The sequence below is a fragment of the Chinchilla lanigera genome, unplaced genomic scaffold, assembly GCF_000276665.1.
Source record: "Chinchilla lanigera isolate Chin_1 unplaced genomic scaffold, ChiLan1.0 scaffold00031, whole genome shotgun sequence".
Lineage (NCBI taxonomy): Eukaryota > Metazoa > Chordata > Mammalia > Rodentia > Chinchillidae > Chinchilla > Chinchilla lanigera.
This window is the reverse complement of record NW_004955432.1, coordinates 21,793,923-21,814,481: the sequence shown is the minus strand read 5'-3', so window position 1 is coordinate 21,814,481 and position 20,559 is coordinate 21,793,923. Positions and strand designations below refer to the sequence as shown.

At 39.6% G+C, this 20,559-nt stretch overlaps 1 protein-coding gene across 2 annotated transcripts in view; it reads left to right on the top strand.

Annotated features, from left to right (window-relative positions):
• Positions 1-1,282: 1,282 nt before the first annotated feature.
• Tfec (transcription factor EC) overlaps positions 1,283-20,559 on the top strand; it is a 61,503-nt gene continuing 42,226 nt past the window's right edge. For both annotated transcript variants that reach the window (XM_005388113.2, XM_013516081.1), the window contains exon 1: positions 1,283-1,394. The gene's annotated coding sequence lies outside the window, so the exon portion shown is untranslated. The remainder of the gene's footprint in view (positions 1,395-20,559) is intronic.

The window sequence follows — 20,559 nt, the reverse complement described above, 5'->3', positions numbered from 1 at the left end:
ACACACAGATTCCAGGTGGTTTAGGTGTGAGTGTGCAAGTGTTTTAACTTTTCCAACTTTTGAATTCCAGACATACACCAATATAGTAGTATAACTCTAAGACTTCTGAATCTCAGAAATATAATTTAAACAAATACATTAAACATTATATCACACAAAGGTACTAATTTCAATTGTTTCTATTATAAATAAAAATCTGAAATCTTTTCTTTCCTGACAATGTTTCTGGCATGAATCTTACTTTCTTTATAGTAATCTAAACTGGTTGATTTTATACTAGATTAACTATTTATTACTTCTAAACACCGTCAATAAAATAACCAGAAAATATGCAGTTTAAACACTTTCTATTGACAGCGCTGCAGCCTTTAAAAAATAGTGCTGAAATTCTTAAAGCAAGATACTAAGTACTAAGATACAGTATTTTCATATACTTTCCAGTCCTTCAAAAATATTAACACCAATTTGTGTTCAATTCTAAAACCCAAGGGGAAGAAACATTTAAATGTAAGAGTTACATGAAACATTAGTAATTTTCTTAAACACCTTGCTTTTTATATTTTTAAAATATGGGTAAAACAAGCAAATCTCGGAACAAAAACAACCACAGCAAGAATTACGGGGTGGGTACAAAGTTGTATCTTTTGGGTTTTAAATTTCTACAGGTAACTGACACATGAGACAAGAACATAGTAGTTTCACTTATAAAAGCAGCATGTAACCAGTGCTATGTCTCTTAAAAACACAGACCAAACTAGGATATAAATGATAACACTAGTGATAATAATAGGAATAGAAATCTGGGCAAGAGAAGAAATTTTGTATTATGTGAAATATGGGGATTTTTAAAGTCTTATACAAAGACTACGCCTTTTAAATAGCAGGGCAGTGCTTAAGAACTAAAACACAATGCAGGTCCGTTTAGAAATGTTACTTGTGGAGCATAACATGTTGCAATAAATGTACGGTCTTAGTCTTTTCGGATAGAAACCATACACTGCTTCTGTAAAGCTAATGATGGGGCAATAATGGGATGAATGAGAATTTTACCGCAGCCACACCACTGTGGAGTAATTTGGTTGGAGAACTGTTTCTCAAATTAGTAGCATATTTTAGATAAAGAAAGGAAGTCGCCTTAACTTGAAACTGCTGTGTCATTTCTTCTTCCTTAACTGAAATTCCAAGCAGGGTTCAGGAAATGCCCTAATGAGCAACTTCTCCTTTCTTTTTCCCCAACTAAGTGGATTCCAACCAGCCCAACTACTCATTAGTCACGATCAGATAGCATTTACTTCGCCTGTCTCTCGGACAGGGTGCTTGTACTGTGGGAAGAGGGATTGTAACTTGGTGCTGTTGGTAGAGGTGATTGCGTTGATAGGATCCAATTGTTGCTGGTAGGTAACTAAACCGGCAGGTTAATTCTCTGTACATTAAACAAAGTGTGAAGGCAAGTCTAATCAATATCTGTTTTACTTTGATAGAAATAGCTTGCTTATAATTATAAGTTCGTCTTGCTTGATAACTAGGTATCAGGATGTTAGAGCAGTCAAGCTATGATTTGCTATAATTCGGGTAAAATATAACTGAATCTCTGTCAATGTCTCATTTTAATCAAGATAGAAATCACAGTTTTAGTTCATGATAACCAAAGGAATTTCTTCTTCCAGTTTAATATTCTCAGATATTTACTAAATTGGAACATGATTTAACATTTTATTGCCTCATGCTATTTTACAAGTAAATGTTAATTTCTATTTACATTCTAGCAATATCTATTTTATTAGCTTTTAGAGATAAGAAAATATAAGTTCTGTTTGTAGCAGAAAGGGTAGCAGACAGTAGATTAGCATGTTTCTTCTTCCCTAAGTTTAACAGATTATTCTTGTGTTCTATGCAGGTGTAAATCTGAACAGTTTGTTTAGAAGATTTCCAGTATGCTAAAGCGATTAACATTTTAAAATAATAATTTTAATTACAATACCTTGAAATTTATAGGAGGGATTAAAATTTATTTATTTAATTCTGTGTCTATACAATATACATATATTTGCTTGTATGAATTAGTACTCCATATTTTCAATATTGTTTCAGCATGTTTCATTAGAAGTAGACAAGTTGAGAAAAATAATAAACTTTGCATAATGTTTAATTCACCTTGAATAGTTTACTAGTGACTTATTTACTGGAAACTTCGTTTAACACTGAGACTTTAAAATAACCTCGATGACTCTTCCTTGTTCAGAAACTGTCAACAAAGCAAAGTGTCACAGAATAAGGGGTTCATAGCTAAAATTATTCTGATAATTCTGCTTCAATTGTATTGTAGAAACTGAGTGTAGCTATACTCTCTCAAGTAGCTTTGAATTAATACTAACTCTTCATTTCTTGGTGACGGATACCTACCGTAGTCTAAACTTTATGGTTTATATTTTGGGAATGAGAAAAGAAACTTTTGTTGTTCCAAAACAAATACAACACATGCAATTTTCATGCTGTTACATTGTTTTTATTATTTTTAGTTTGCTTTCCAGTTTTATTGTAAAGGAATAGAATAATGCAGTATGAGCACATTTTGTTGAAGTGAAACTTAGAGTTGATATAAAAAAGTGAAACATTTCTCAAAGTCAGCTTAATTTTAATGATTTATATGCAAGTATTTGAGTTGTAGACACCCTAAATAATTACAAAATGCTTAAAGATACAGCAAACTTTTAGCATAAATAAACTTTTCATTCATCATACTAATTAGTATGGTGAAAGTGGAAAATAATTTTAAAAACTGGTTTGGATAATAAGAAAGAAGGAAAGAAGAAACAAAGAAATGCAATGTTCTTAAACTATAATTTTAAATAAAGTACCAAAGTATGGTTCACATAGAACCCTGAGGTTCTATTTCATATTGATATTGATAAAATAGTAAACATCATCTACGTGTGGAAATGTAATCAATCTTTTATGCATTGTATAGATAAAACTGTGCAGATTTGTCATGGAAATAACCTGCTACTGGGTAAAGAAATGGGTTTCTTGTTATCGTAAGTGGCAGCAGACCCAGAAAGGCAGTATTTACAAATAGCAGACTGGTATATGGGACTATGTGACAACAAACCAAACCAAACATAGAGCGTCTCTGCGGCTTCCTTCAGGCATCACTGGTGATGTTTAATCAGATCGAAGAGAAGGACCTGCAAGACACAGGAGTAGGCGCGACGCATAGCTGCCAAAACACAGCCGTGAAGACGGAGCATAGCTGCAGTTTTATAGGGAAGGAAGGAAAGAGCAAGAAGCTGAGCAGCAGGAACTCACCCTGACTATAGAGCTGTGTGCATTACCAGGCAAGCGGGCAATCTGAGGAGTTGAGTTGTGTCTATCTGGAGACAGACCAAAATTTGGCAGTCATTTACTTTGCACATGTAGCTGGTGACAGATAACTTTTTGTTTCCTTTACACTGGATTCACTGGAACATGGGAAGCCTTGGCTACTTCCTAGTCAGAACGAGGTAGTTCGTGTTAAAAGTGGGGCACACATACAGGTGAAAGTGTGAAATACGGTAGTAGAGTGTGGATTCCTCTCAGGTGACCCTGTTAAGAGTAGATTGGCCAAGGGGAGAAAGCCCTTCTTTCTATGTTCTGCTGCTCTCAGGAAAGTGCGAGATTGAGTGTAATGATCTTAAAATCCCACTGGATTGCATTTTTATTTTGTATTTTCAGGTTTTATTTATTTATTTATTTTTTGTCTTTTTTGAGACAGGGTCTCGCTGTGCAGTTCAGGCTGGCCTTGAGGTCACTGGCCTCGAACTCGCAATGAGCCTCCTGCCTCAGCCTCCCGAGTGCTGGGATTACAGGCGTGCGCCACCACGCCCGGGCAATTTTCAGGTTTTAATGAGTGAGAATTTGAACTGAGAATGTCCTACTGGATCTCTTTTTGAAGGCTCAAATGAGTCATAGCAGGAAATGAATCTGGAAATAGAGGAGGACTTTTAGCAAGGTTTCTCTCGCCCCTTCTTTACGTTCATTTTAAAGAGTTGCCAGGGAAAAGTATTTCCAAATTCCCCCCACATCTCCTCCACTTGCTTATTGAAACAAATGTATACATTGTATGGCTTCTTCCACTGGGCAGAGAGTTCTATCCCTGTGTTCATTTCTTTCTCTAGCTCTTCGTGATACAAACACGTTCCAAATGCAGAAGATTGCCTGCTTGTGAATAAATTAAGCTTGGGATGATATTTGGCTTCTTTAGGCACATTTCTACCAAAGTAAGAACGTAACCCAGGAGCTGCTGTAACTAGCTATTTGGCTGTCTCCCTCCGGCCCTCACTTCTGGCACATCTTGCTGATACTCGTTCTATCAAACATGTTTCGCGGCTGGGGATTTAGCTCAGCGGCACAGTGCCTGCCTGGCAAGCGCAAGGTTGTGAGTTCGATTCCCAGTACTGGAAAACAAAAAAACAAAAAAACAAAAAAAAACAAAAAAAAAAAAACCAAAAAAACAAACACGTTTCGCCAGTCCCCCAAAACCTAGGCTGGTGCTGACTGCACTGGGATTCCGTCTTTGGACAGTAAGATGCTCTACATACTAGTGGCTGTCCAGAACTTCTCGACGGCTAAGATGTCTACCTTGATCCCTCTGAACCTGCGTAAATTCTAAAACATTTGAACTACTAAACCATCTCAGGTTTCTGGCAAAAGTTTTATTGTCAACATCTTCACAATGACACTAAATTTCGGTAAAATTCTAGGTTTCTCCTTACTCTTAGGCTAAGAGGCATCTGATCCTTCAGTCATACTCTGAAATACCCTTTCCATTTAGCCAATGACTTTTCCTCATAAGTAGCTCTCATTCCTTTGCCTTGCAAGAAAATTTTCACATGAAGGGTGATTTGGTTTTTTTTCCTGTCAAAATTGCGTCTACCATTAAACTGTTTTCTTGTAAGCACAGTTAATATTATAAAGAAATTTTATCAGTGTTCTCAAAATGTAAAGCACTTATTGTTTTAGTAGAATCTTTCGCACTCTAACCATTTGGAAGACAGATTGGAAGGTGAAAAGCTGGCGCCATTAATTTAGATTTTTGCTTATACAGAGTTCCTCTATCTGCAGATGTGTAGACAGAGCAAAGATGAGTGCGTGCGGTATCTCTGTGCAATACCTTCCAACTCGATGCTCTTTTGAAATGAACAGAGGGAAAGTACTTCGCTGAAAATATGATTGAACCTATTTCATGAGACAATCAGCGGTAACACACAGACACACTTTGCGCTACAGAAATGGTACTTTATCTGAATGTGTCTAGGAATGTTTCCGTGTCCTCTGTTCTGCTCCACGGACCCACGTGTCTGCTTTTGTTCTAGTACCATGCCGTTTTTATCGCTGTTGTTTTGTAGCGTAACTTGAAGTCAGGTAGTGCAAGGCCTCCTGCTTTGCTCTGCGGTCCAAAATTGCTTTTGCTCTTCTAGGTCTCTTCTGCTTCTATCTGAATTTTAGGATTGTGTTTTCTAGTTCTGCAAAGCAAGCCATTTGTATTTTGATTGTGACTGCGTTGAATTTGTACAGCAGTTTGGGGAGTATGGCTACCTTGATAGCATGGTTCAGCCTATCCAGGAGTGCGGGACATCTTTTCATTTTCTGATGCTCCTGCAGTTTTCTTTATAGAGGTCCTTCACTTCCTTGCTCAGGTTAATTCCTAGGTGTTTAATTTATCTTGAAGCTAGAGTGAATGTTAATGTTTTCATAATTTCCTTCTCATCAAGTTCATGATTGGTGTACACAAATGCCAATGATTTTTATGCACTGACCTCTTACCCTGCTACGTTGCTGAAGTTGGTTATTAATTCCTAGATTTTTTTGGTGGAGTTCTTTGGGTCTTCTGTCACCAGCAAATAATGATGGTTAGAGTTCTTCCTTTCCTATGTGTATCCCTTTTATTTCTTTCTCTTGCCTGATTGCCCTGGCTAACTTCTCGAGTACAATGTTGAATAGAAGTGATGATTGTGGACATCCTTGTCCTGTTCCTAACTTTAGGGGGAATGCTTTTAGTTTTTCCCCATGTAGGATTATTCTGGCTATTGGTTTTCATAAATGGCTTTTATCATAGTCAGTTATGATTCTTCTATACCTGTTTTTTTCAGGACCTTTATCATGCAGGAGTATTGGATTCTGACAAAAGCCTTTTATGCATCTATCGATACAATCATGTTTTTGGCCTTGTTTCTGATTATGTGATGTATTACATTTACTGACTTCTGTATGTTGAGCCATCCTTGCATCGCTGGGATGAAACCTACTCGATCATGATGTATGATCTTTTTGATGATGTGCTACATTCTGTTTGCTAACACAGAATGTTAGGATTCCATGTTGAGGATTTTTTCATTTATGTTCATTAAGGAGAATGGCCTATAGTTTTGTTTTTTAGTTGGGTCTTTCCCTGATGTGGGGCTCAGAGTGATCCTGGCTTCCATAAATAAACTTGGGAACACTCTGTCCCTTTCAATTTCCTTGAAGAGCTTGAGAAATATTGGTGACATAATATCCTTAAAGATCTTGTAGAATCCAATTGTGAATTCCTCAGGTCCTGGGCTTTCTTTTTTAGTCAGTAGATTCTTTATTAATGTGTCAATTTCATAGCTTGTTATTGGGTTGTTAAGCATATTTATGACTTCTGGGTTAGTTTTGGCAATTTTTATGTTTAAAGGATTCTGTGTCTTCCAAATGTGGTAATTTGTTAGAATATAATTTTGTAAGTAGTTACTGTCTTCTGGATTTTGAGTGTCTGTTGTGATGTCACCTTTTTCATTGTAATTACATTGATGTGAGTCTTTTCTCTTGTTTTCTTGGTAAGTCTGGCTGAGCGCTTGCCTATGTTATTCATTCTCTGAAAGAACCAGCTATTTGTTCATTGTTTTCTTATTTTCTTTTTAGTCTCAATTTCATTGATTTCTGCTCTCATCTTTATAATGCCCTTCAATTTCAGTTCGGGGTTGGTTTGTTGTTTTTCAAGTATCTTAAGATTTCTCATAAGGCTATTTATTTGGACTCACTTTGTTTTCCTAACATAAGCATAGATTGTGATGCTTTTCCCTTTTAGAACTGCTTTTATAGTGTCTCAAAGGTTTCACTGAGTTTTTTTTACAGTTATTGTCACTAACTTCCAGAAATTCTTTTTTTTTTGTTTTTTTTTTTTTTGTTGTTGTTTTTTTCTCCGGTACCGGGAACCGAACTCACGACTTTGCACTTGCCAGGCAGGCGCTTTTGCCACTGAGCTAAATCCCCAGCCCCGCTTCCAGAAATTCTTTAATTTCTTCTTCCATTTCTTCTGTGACCCATTGGCTGTGTAGGAGCAAGTCGTTAATTTTCCATGAGCTTTTGCCCCTTCTGAAATTTCTCCTGTTGTTGATTTTTATTTTCATTTCATAGTTGTTCAGTAGTATGCACGGGGTAATTTCAGTTCTTTTATATTTACTTAAGCAGGCTCCATGGACTAGTGTGTGATCTATTTTGGAAAAAAGACCATGTGGGGAATTAGAGGTGTGGGAGGGAATTGAGACTGAAGGGGATTTAGAAAAAGAATCAATCTGCAGTATGTACATGTACTCCCTCCCCGAGATGAGTGCAAACTGCATTACTGCAAACGTGTACTCATAAAATTCCAAAATGTTAAAAAGAAGAAATAATCATTTACAGGGACCATGGATTAGCTCCCATGCAAGCTAATGTGTTAACCAAGCTAATATGTGCGGATGATTCAGTGATTTCTTTGTGGTCGGTTGGTTTGGAGTTGATGGGACACAGTGAAACAGGAAGTCAGAAGTTCAGCATTTTTAGTTTGCTCCTAACTTTCCGTGTGACTGAATAAGTGTGTGTTTCTTAAGAATTTTGAGTTAGATTAGTATCTGAAAAGAGAGCGAAGGGCGGGAGTCAGGCGAGAGGGTAAAGGATGAGGAACAGGGTGGTGCTTAGCGCCTACTCCTCTGCCGGAACAGTAGCTCCAAATTTGTTCCCTGGAGGTCCAACTTGCACTGGTCGTAGGCCCTCACAGTATAAAAGGAGGTCTTCCCCCCCTCTCCCAGAGGTCTCACTTTCATGCTTCCAACAGATTTAGGTAGCATGAAACAGCCACAAACTGCTTCCTCCAAAACTAGCATTTCCCCCTCATTACAATTTCCTATCAAAACAGCCTTGGAGCGTTCTGCTTTTGGAGAAAAATGAAGCAACTCTTTGCATGACTTGGCAGGTAACTGCTAATCTGCCTTTTCCCCACAGGGCAGTTCTACTTTCCCGTGTTCTCTCAATGCCAGTTCACTTACGCTCCTCCTGATTCGCAGTTAGAACCCTGGCTGTCTCTGAGCGCCCTCAGCTTTCTCCCTGCTGAGCACATCCACAGCGGGTCGGGGGACAAAGCTTTTGAGTAGCCACTTAGGGTGGGGTTCGGGAAAGATGAAGCAAATAACAACAAATATAGCAAGCAAAGTTATTCCAGAGCGTGCCAAGAGAAAGAAATATGTTACAAAACAGGCAATCTGAGTTATTACGTCCTTTACTGAGGGATAAAAGGGGACTGAGAGCTAACTACTCATGACTGAGTATAATTGTCTTAGAAGAGTTTGAGTATCACAGTCATCTATAGATCATTAGTTATTCCATTCCTTCCCTTCCCCTCCCCTCCCCTCCCCACTCCCTGCATCTCTCCTCTCCTTTCGTTTCTTCTCTAGGTGATACTAGGAAATACTGATCAGGTTCTCTTCATATACAAAACACACTGCTGGGGAACACCTCAACTTAGTCTGACAATATCCTTGAGGCAAGTGCTGCAGTCTCCCTTGTTCAGAAAAGTAAAAGGAGGTTTTGAAGAACAGCCAACCTTCCCAAGGTGACCAGTTAAGGGAGTAATGGGGCAGGGATTTGGATCTAGGTCTGTGTGGTGTTCTGGACTCAGAACCGAACCAAGATACCAACCGACAAACACCAAAATGCACGGATCGCCAATTGAGATTTTAGAATGAGTCTTTATTAGCCGGCCAGCGACTGACTGAGAGCCTCCACGCAGGGTAGGATCAGGTCAGCAGCAAAGCAGGTGTGAGAGCAGCTTTTAAGCCAAAAAGCCACATCCTGCTTGGCAAGCGAACTCTTTGTGAAGCAGTCTTCCCAGAAACTATAGAAACTTTAGGAAACTTACAAGAAGGGAACGATACGTCTCAGGGAGTTTCAGGGAGTGGCTAGAATGCGGAACGAAGCAGGTGGGAGAATAGGGTAATCAATAATCTTTCTTTCTCATGTTCTTTGTGAGGCCATGCATGTCCCTTGTGAGGCCTTTACCTGTGGTACTTAGCTCTAGATAAATTATGCTATCTTTTCTGGGACACTTAAAGTTCAACTTGGTTGTTCTCTTTTACTCATTTTGACTAAGATCCCACTGTTTCAGCTTGGAAGGGAAAACAGTTCGAGTGGGAAGGGTTGGAGGGCATCGGAAATCACGGTCACACTGAAGAAGTATCCCAAACTTCCACACGGATGACGAGGTCTTTGACTGTATTTGATTTGCAAAAAACAGCAGATGCAGAGGTAGCAATGGACCAGAAGAGATGGCTTATTTCATACAAGAAAGGGATGAAGTGAAGAGACTCATTAATGTCGAAGCAGTAGATGGATAACCAGTGACAAATATCAAGCAGATTTGCTTCCGTATGGGCCGGGAAAGGTCACTGATTATTTTTGGTTAAACCGGTTCACAGAGGCCAGGTCTCCACTAAAAAAGGGAATTAATTGCCTCCATTTCCAACTAATTGCCTGAACATTTCCCTCCGCTTTGTCATTGGAGATTTGGTCAGAGGGGGGAAAAGTCAAAAGTCAGAGTTTGATGGAATCTACATAAAAAGGGAATCTGAGGAGACCAAATTACTGCATTTGGTGTAATAATGATAATGATATTTAGCATTTTTCCCTGGGAGTACTGTGGATTTTTAGAGCCCTTTTCAATCTTTAATCAGACCATAGGGCACATTTAAAAGAGTTCACTGTTTTTATTTCCATCTAGAGGATAAAGCTTCACAGAGAGATGAGCTGACCCAGGGCAAGGCTCTCGAGGTGCTAATCCTGTACGTTAGATTACTCCCTCCGATGTTCAGTTTTAGCGGGCAGCCTGGGCTCTCCCCCTCGGTACCATTCGTCCACCCTCCTTCAGAGTCTAGGCTTTTGCGTGTTTCTGTCTGAGATTACTACCTGTATCTGTGGCTGAAAAACCACCTAAGAACACGGCGTAAAATCATTTTGATGCTGGAAAAATGTCTTAGTTTTCTGGCTCCTAATTTATGCTTCAGCTGCTTTCATGGAATAAGACATTCTCATGGGTGTTCCTCAATTAACCAGTCTTTGAAATCCTGTTCAGCTCCCAGTTCTTGGGTATCTGTGAGTTTTGCGGTTCAGGCGCTTACAGTTCTGCTGTTTTGGAACAAAAGGAAGTAATTTAGAAAGCAGAACTAGCACAGAGCTCAGGGTATGATAGATCAGCGTTGGATCGTTCATGCTTCTGTGATGTACTTCAGAGGTCCTAAGCAACTGTTTCTCTTTATGAAGTTCAAACTTTTACTATCAACCACTCTTCTTTGCTAGAATAACTAAAAATGCATGCTATTGATAATTAGATATTTACCACAAGTTTTTAAAACACAATTATTAAAATGAACATAGGTTTTAAAGCAAGATGTTTAGGTATCAAAACAGCTCCGATATAATCAGTTGTTTAATCTCAGTTTGTGCGAGTTGATTGTAATTTCACTTCTTAATCTGTCAAGCTGATCTCCCTCCTAGGAATTTTATGGTTAATAAATGTGGAAGTGAGCAAAGCAGCCAGCTTAATTCCTGTACGGAATGGGGATCTTGTACTTTTAGTCGTTGTTTCTTAGTGTTGTTATTAAATATGATGAAAATACTGAATGGAAGCAAAACTTAAAATGAGCATAGGATGCTGGGACAGGAAAACCTCCCCAGCTCGGGATATAGCTCAGCGGCACAGCGCCTGCCTGGCAAGCATGAAGTTGTGAGTTTGATTCCTGGTCCCGCCCCTCCAGACCCTCCATACTCAGTAAGGTCTTTTATTTGAACAAAATGCTCTCAGGTATGTTACATTCTCTTTCCACCCTGTGAGTCTATAGCAAGTCGTCAGTGCCCCACCATTTTGAAAAGTCTTTACCCACATTAAGTCATTGAGTAGTTAGAGCAGCCTTGGGAATGCACAGTGTTATGACGTCCATTGTATGGGTTAGAGTACTTGTGTACTAGCAGGTACTCTATCTGTCTAAAGGCACTCAGCTTGCCAGGTGGGAACCCAGGTTTCAGGTCAGGTGGGTTGATTCCAAAATCTGTAATCTTAACTGCTGCCCCGACAATGTTTGCCGAAGATCAGGCTGCATTTCAACATTGGCATTTGTGCAAACTGAGAAATTAAATCATCTTCATCCTCACTTTTCAATTTTTAAGATTTTCAAACTTGTTTTTTTCTGTTTTTTCTTTCAGTACCTGGGATCGAACTCACGACCTTGCGCTTGCCAGGCAGGCGCTGTGCCACTGAGCTAAATCCCCAGCCCCTCAAGCTTGTTTTTTTCTGTTCATACTAAGAATAAGAAACTAATGTCAACAGTTGCATCAGTGTTACCAAACCATCCATTTTTATCCTAAGTGTTTTCTTAAAATGAATTTTACTAGTACATTGTAGCTATACATAATGATCATGTTCACCCATAGGGAATTTTTAAGTGTTATTATTTAACCTCAGGAAACGTCATAAATCCATTCCTTTGTCAAGACACGTTTTAGTTCCCCACGAAGGAAATCATAGCAGCCGGGCATGCTTTTCTCTCGGCCACCCCTACCCTCTTGCCTCCTTTGCATGCCTGTCAGGTGGAGAGAGAGCCTTTGCTCCCAAGCGCTGAAGCTGAGGGCTAACTCTGAGAGGAGACCTACATGTCAAACTCGCTGCTCACAACTTTTTTGGCTTGTTTCTCTTACATAATGTAACTTAATACAACTCCTCTCAAATACATAAACAGGACGCACCTACTAACACAGCAAGCGCCGAGACTGTATATACGTGGGAAACTTGGTGAGCCTGTTTTGAATAACTTCGCGGCTCCATCAGTCAAACGGTAATCACCAGTGATGCCAACCATTTTGACAGATTTTAGGCCTACTTACTGCTTATTTGACGGGCTTGTCTGTCAGGTGGAAGTGGTCAGATGGATTGGAGATAGTCTAACAGAAAGATTTAACTTGAGAGGATGTGGGTGTCTGTATACCAGAATCTACTTTAAATAACTTTATTTGAAATCTGTTCCTATTTTCCTCGGCCCAGGGAGAGAAGTTTGAAATGACACATTGCAGTATTTGACTTTCTAGAGTGGCATGTCTTGTTGCTTGTTAGAGCTAGCAATGTATTTATAGGCTGCAACACAATTACATTTCCCCCTATGCACATAGAAAGTTCAATAAGTTTGAAACTCTACCCTGACTTGGGTAGTGTCTTAATAAGGCACCATAGCTTACTTTTTTGATAGATTGCTGATAAATGTATGAACATAAATGGTTTTCAGATATTAAATTTCTAATTCAGCCATTCGTGACTTGGGGTAAGCAAAGTTGACCTTGCCATTAACAGTAGCCTTAAGAAGAATTTAGAACAGAAACAAAAACAAAATAGCAAACAAAAGCTTTTATGAGAGGCAAGAGAATTTGGTTAAATTTATTACTTGAGTTATTTTTTAAAAGTAAGTCTTTGTATATATCAATTATTACGTTCCATGAGAAAATTTCTTTGCAGATGAACTTCCAGATACGGGCAGGACAAAAATAACACTATAAGGATGAAAAGAATTATTTATGCTCATGTTATAGTGTTGGGTTTTATGAGGCAAACGTAACGAGGTAACTTTCTGTAGTGAGCACATTTTCATAAAGTCTGGTTTCTGTTGGTCCTAAATGTATTTACATTATTGGTCTTAATGTATTTACTTTGAGAATTTGAAATATTGTGTTATTGTTTGAAAGATTTACTTGTGTGTTGCTGTTCCTTAACCCACCTAGCATTCTGACTTTTCCTGTGAAAATGTTTTAAAAATATGGAGGACTTAGATACTATCTTACGTACGTTTCAGAAATAAAATTAATGCTAACATTAAATGGAAGTTAAATGTAGAACTTCAGTAATAACTTTTAAATAATGACAGTTCTCAAGTTGGCTGAACTGTCATATTTCCTTATGTTAGAGAACTTTATATGTCATTATTTTTCTTTAAATTTCATGATTAACAGAGGGCGAGGAAGCTTATTTTAGGTTTGCTTTCCAATTTTATGCTTTCTAGTTATTTTATGAGTAAATGCTTTCAGTAAGAGAACGCTTTGGCCTAAGAAGAAAGAAAATTAAACCAAATCCTGCATTTTGCTTAGTGCTATGGGTAGGCCATTGCGGTAGATACTTAAGTTTTATACGTATCTTACTTTAAAGAACCGTTATTCATAATGTTTCAATGGCCCTCCTGATGCTTTAGGTCTTTTTACACATTTGGAGCTATTTCCTTAGGTTATGCAAATACTTTATACAGATAAATACATTATACAGATTTACCTCCTGGCAACAACTAAAGGGGATTTTTTGAAATGTTTTCTTCTCCAACTAGATATTCATATTAAAAAATGAGTCAGTTTGAAAAGCAAAGCTTTGCTGTAATGATTGCTGTCGCTGAAGCAAAGACTCAGTAGTGAGCTGTTTGGGTTTGAATTCTTTCTTTCTTCCAAGCTCCTTATCCCACCATCTAGCTGCACTTTCTCCTGTGTTGTGCTGGGTGCAGAGAATGGGGCTGTTGTCCCGTGGCTTGATGAAATGATCCCAGGAGACAAGGTAGACAGAACTCCAATGTGCCCGATCGAAGCAGACCTTCTGCACTTGTTCCTATACGCAGTACATTACTCTGTTTCTGTTAAGATTATTCATATCATTTTTAACTTTGAAGCCAACGCTAGGAAAGTGTCAAGTAGACCTAGTTTGAGTTTTGAATCTGTGTGCTTGCCGAATCTCCCTGGACCTCAGCCAGTTAATTGGAAAATGCATGAAATAAGAAATCATAACCATAAAAAATCAAGTACACCATCATAAAAGGGATCAAATAAGCCAATGGATAAGAATGTGCTCTGTAAGTAGCAAAATATAGGGGTAAGTTGTTGTCTTTGCATGCAGTGCTATTTGTCTGATTTTCCTATAATCTCATGGCTATGTTTTATAAAATTCAGTTTCAGTGACAGGAAAACCTTATATAAACTGTGCCACTTATGGAAAAACTACAAAACTAGGGAAATATTTAGAAAGCAAATTATCAGTGCAGTATGTCACTTTTTAGTTTAGTAGGATGGTGCTAAGGTTTGCGTTTAGATGTCTCCCCAAAGCCTCATGCAGTCATAGGTGGGGCTTTTTCAGAGGTGGCTGGATCCAAGGTGTGTGACACTGGAACTGATTCAAGGTGCAATGCTAGGACCAAGGGCACTAAGATTAAGGGTGTGAGTGCTGCCTGCCCTAAGTAGCCTGGATGGTGATCTAAGGGATAGAATGGGTTGTGACTGTCCCTTGCTGCTTTACTACCTGCTGCGCACCTTAAACTGTTTCTCCTCTGTGATGCCTGTCTGCCATGCCACCCTGCCTTGGAGTCAGCCGATTATGGACTGAAACCTTTGCAAACTGTGAGCTACGTAAACGTCTCCTCCTTTAGCCTTGGGTGTCAGGAATTTTGTCTCAGCAACAAGAAATGTAACTAAGACAGATGTAAGCTACTCATATTCGAAGTTAAGAAAATGGCTACCATTTTGTTATTTGAAGATATTCCCTATGTGGTAAGGAACAGATTAAAATCATGTTTGACCCCGCAACACTTTGAGATCATTTCTTTAGGAAGCAGAAGAAACATGGTCGATACACAAGTTTACTTTACCAATAAATCTTTTAAGGTAGAATTTTTGCTACCGCCAAAGCAAGTGGTCAGTGCTAATCAGCATGGACATTCACTGGGATGTGAAGTAGTTTCCTTAAGCACAGTCTTAGTGAGCAATTGAAGAGAAAGATGAAATTGTAAGAGTCAGCGAGGGCAGCTGGAGAGCCTCCCGACTCCTGGGTTCTGGGGCACTCAGAGGGGATGGCGTGCCTTAGGGTGGATCCTCACGCTTCGCCTTCAGCCCTCTCCCTTGCGCACTTTCCGTACGTTCTCCGGGACCTGGTAAAGGCTTCTAGTCCATGGGCTACTCGCTTCCTTACCTTTTGACCATGTCTTTACTGCTTTCCAGATCTAGCCATTTTCTTCTGTCTTGAAGATCAATTCTCCCAGTTACAAGTCTCGCCTCACTCTTCTCTTGTTTCGCCTGGTCATTCTTGGCCAGCGGAGCCTCTCAGCTGGGCCTTGGGCTGCTGTTGGGGAAGACCGCGCCATAACAGCACGCGGATGAGTGCTTTTACAAACCTGCCTTCTTCACCCTCAGCCGGGCTCTGCTCCAGCCGCCGTCACCCTGCCCACTCTCTCCCATTCCTCCCGGTAGGGGGCGTTTTATTTCTCTCATTCTCAGCTCCTTTGTCTACATTAATAAATAAATTTTAAACCCCCTCATCAGAAGTCTAACAACTCAGATTCTATGTCACAGAAGACAATGACTCTGTCACAGTCAGGTTTTCATCGTGGGTCTGATACCTATTTTTTTAGTCACGTATTTGATTTGCCTTTTTTTCTCGTGTCTTGTATCTCTTCTTAGTAACGTGTTACCCTCTGCATATAAGCACGGTGCCTCTCTGTAAATACACACACACACACACGCGCACACACACGTGCAGTCCTATAAACCCTAATGTAATCTGTAATAACTGAAGCCCTGATTTTTCTTTTTATGTCAGATAATATGAAATCTTTAAAACAGATTAAAAACATGAGCCTTGAAGCCAGTCTTCCTGCATGCAAATCCTTTACCTGCTAGTAGCTGTTTGTTACTTAGCATATTACTTGTTTTCACTCTAGTTTCCTCATCACTGAAGTGGGATGGTAAGAGTGTCTACCTCATTGACATGTAGCGAGCAGTCAAGATGCGGTGCTCGTTACTGTTACTGCTTTGCTCCTTATTATTCGTTTATTTGATGAGAGTTTATTGAGAATCTGCGATTTACCAAGCATCAGTCAGAGACTGACCTCAGAACACTGGGTTTCCAATACTTGACGAAAGAGGCAAGTCCTTTGTTTACTTAAACAGTGCTCAGCAGGCAGTGTAATCGAGTCCCGAGAAGAGGAGGGCTGTCCTTCAAAAAGTCATGGAAGCACATGGCATGCCCCTGGGGGAGCGCAAGCGCAGGTGAAGGCTCTGCGGATGGGACATGCTGAGACGGAGTCCAGTGCAGCGTGACCCCAGCAAGCAAGGGGACCACAGCGTGAGAGGCTGAGTAGGTCGTGGCGGGACCATGGCCAGGAGACTGGATTCTGTGTTAGACAACATGGAAAGCGGATGAACAATGTTAGACCCGAGGGGGGTTATCCGTTTTGTAAATTTAAAAAATCTCATGCTGGAAGACGTATCAAGAGCGGTTTGAGAGACCAGTGCAGGGAAGTGGAAAAGTGCTAATGGAGTGTTCACCGCGGGACTGATGGAAGCCTAGACAGGAGCGCTGGTGGTAGAGGGGAAGAGGCATCAGTCTGAGATGCTGAGAGCCGAATGAATGGGGAGGTTGTAGGTTTGGGGGGAAGGAAAATGAAAGAATAAAACAAGATACCAGTTTTCAACTGAGGACGACCGGGGAGAAGCAGACTGAAGGTGACAATCACGAGTTGGCGGGGCATGTAAATTTTAAGTATGAGATGTTTGTGATCGTCGATACTGATACAGTGTAAAATGCATACAGCATATCATATATTTAAAACTGGCCTCGTATGTATATTACATATAGTGTAAGGCTAACAATATTTATACATATATAGGTACATTTATACATCTAGACACATATAGACACACATATTACACATACACATATATGAGAACTGAATCGAATTTCTACATAAGGTCAACATTAAACCTAGTCATTGAATTTGACTTGGTTCTCATCGATTTGGTCTTCGACTGGAGCTGTGGAAAGAATTAAATTGGTGAATATACGCACAGTACTGTATCTATAAAGCTGGCTATTGCAGAAAGAATGAAAAAAGTCCTGAAGTAGAAATGTAACTTTGAGACTTACGGAAATAGATGGTATGATTGATGCAGGAAGTAAAAAGAATCGAGGTACTGGTGCTGAGTCCTGCGGTACCTCCCGTCAGTTGCTGCAATCGCTGCATTCTACCTTCTACCTCATACAGAGATCCGGGATAGAAATGAAAGTGAGGGAGTCCTTAACATTAACCGGCAGGCGGTATTTCAACCAAGAGAACAGATGAGCGCCCCCACCTGGAGAGTGAAGGGAGTGCAGCCCCAAGGTGCCCTCACAATTTTAGTCCTAGTTCTACAGGCTGACTTCTACTTTGGCTTCTATTTTGTCCCCTGAAAGTGTCCCTCGGGGAGGACCAGGGGCTCGGTCATTTCCAATCCGCTGGCCTGTCTTCTGCTCTTTCTCTCCGTTCCTCTCTGTAGCATCTGACCTTGTTAACTACTTTTTCTGTTGTTGAAATTCTCTCCTACGTTGGCTTTGCGATAGTGTACCGTCCTCTTTTGCCTGAGCTTTTCTGAAATCCTTTCAGTTTCTCCCACCCCTTATACGTTGATTTTCTTCAGAGTTCTTGACTTCATCTGGTCCTTGTATTTTCTTATTCTGTGTCCCATGTTTTTATCCTGTGTGACTTCCTCGTCCAAAGCCCGGCTCGGTGACTTCTCATCTGGGTCAACTCCGTGTCTCCAGCATTTGGCTGTGCACCGGGGCTCCTTCTTGGACGCTCCGTAAGGACTCCGACTTCATTAAGTCAACGCTGAACCGATCATTTTTCTTTGAAAACTTTTACTTAGACTTTTATCTGTTATCTGGTGAACTTATCTTCACTACTGTCCACTTTAAGCCACAGTATTATGTATGAATCTTCTTCCCTTTCTCTACCTGTGCAAATCAATCAGAGTTTGACACTAGAACACATCATTTCTTTAATTTTTCCATATTATGGATAGTATTTGGTCTAGTTTTAATAGTTGTAAGCATTTTTTTTTTGTACCAGGATTGAACTCAGGACCTCGCACTTGCCAGGCAGGCACTGTCCCGCTGAGCTAGATCCTTGGCCCTCTAAGTATTGTGAATTTAGCCTGGGGCTTCTGTTTTTCCTTCCCAGAATGTTACCAAATTCTTGCTAGTTTCCTTATGTCTAGGATGGTTTCTCATAACTTGGCCTCCTTATCACTGTTTAAGGACTATTTCAGAGATGCTAACTGATCATGTTAGTGTCCCACTAAAAGCTTTCAAGGGCTGAATAGGTGGTAAGAACAAAGCTTAGAGGGGACTCGCACCTTTTTATGGCCTTTCCTCTGCCTGATTTTCTGTTTTCATTTATTCCTACCTGTACTTTGCTGGAAGAGAAGGCGAGGGGAGGTGCGGCCGGGCGGGGCAAAGAGAGTGCATTTTACCTTTATAACTTCTGCGACTGGAACATTTTAGTAACTTGAGAGGTTAATTTCAGACATTGATTTAGGGAACTGATCTTTGTGAAGGTTTCTCTCAACTAACTTCAGCTATGATTAGGAAATGTAGCATTACCAACATTTCTAGGCAGACTGTTTCTTAGAAGTCATCAAAATTCACAGTGTCATTCAGAATGACAACATAAAGCTCAGCGTGGAACCCTATTCGTGTCTTTTCTATTGCTGCTGTAACACATTTAACATAAACTTAGCGATTTAAAGTCAGGACATACATTTATTGTCTTATAATTGTAGAGGACAAAGGCCTACGTGAGTTGGATGACTGAAGTCACAGTTGGGACTATGTGTTATGCCTTCCGGAGGCTCCAGGGGATTATTTGTTTTCTGCCTTTTCCAGCGTCTGCAGGATGCCTGCCTCTGGCTAAATGGTCCGCATGGCTCTGGCATGCGCTCCACAGTCATATCCCGTCTCCCTCTGACTGCCCTGTTTCTTCTTTTGGGGACCCTTGAGACTACTCTGAGCCCACTAGATTGTCCATGAAAATTCTTCCGTCTCAAGAACTTTAATTTAATCACACCTGTAAAGCTCCTTGTGTATTAATAAAGTGATGTGTCAGGAGGATCCGGGGATTAAGACACAGATATCTTTGTTGAGAGAGACATTATTTTACACAGGACAGAGTCATTACAAATAATTGGCAGAAGTTTAACAGAGCTAAAACAATATATTTTTGAATGTTTTCATTTTCATTTTAATGAAAAAAGTTCTTTCTTTTTTAAAATAAGTTTGTTTGCTTGCTCAAATCATTATGGAAAAACAACCTTGAACCTTCCTTTCTGACATTATAGTAAAAAATTTCTCATATACTCCAAAGCTATAATATGATCCAGTATTTTCAATTTTTTATTTCTGGAAAGCAATTAACGTGAAAAAAAGATTTTTCAAAGAACTTTTCTATCACTTTAATTCATACTAATGTCTTGTATGCATTTGCTCATTTCTTAAATCCATTCCTCAGAGAAAGAACTTTAAATATATGAAATAGAATAGTCATTTGGGTAGAATAAGCTGAACTGAAAATGAAATTATTTCATGCCTTCTGCTGTCTCCTTTGAACCCGCCCTTAATCTCTTCTGAAGAGCAGAATAAGAGCTTTTCTGTAAGTGAAACATTAAGTGAAGACAAATATGGTATAAGGAAGTGTGAGTTTCTCCTTGGGAAGAGGGCTGGAGCTCCAAGTCATGTGTTTTTATTGCTTAGATCTAGAGATTAAAGTTGAAGACACAACGTTAAAGAAATGGAATACTGCTCTGTACCATGGTGTTAGACTTTGGTCACTGCGTTGTCCTGATACTAGGGTGAATGCAGATCTTGTGGTGCATGGTGGCTATGGGATAGACTTAGTGAGACACAGAATAAAACTGAAACAAAATTGTGAGTGAATCCTGTCAAGTTCCACCGATAGTAGGGAAGCAACTCCAATAGCTTTTTTTCCCTCAAAATTGGATAGGTTGACTCATTTTTGTACATCTCTATAGCACACATATAGTACTCACCTTTTTTCTAATAGACTGGCAATTTTATTATTATTGTCAACTAAAATCAAGTAGCTTGCAGTTGAAGGAATACCCTACTTGAAGTCAAAGGATAAGAAATTCACTGCATTTGTGGCTTGTGCAGTTAAAATCACGTCTGATAACCTGCTTGAACTCAGTGTTTTCATCTATGAAATGGGATAACCATCTTTATTTAGATTATGATCTAGGCATGCAGGGAGAGGAGAAAGAGAAGGGAAAAAAACAAATTATGACATGGCTACTCTTATTTTGCATTCTGGGGTTTGTACTAAGTGTATGAGGTCTTATGTACCCTGTCCATAAATCATTATTTTATGCCTATGCGCTTTTTATATCCATAAACAATTGAAAGCAGAAGTT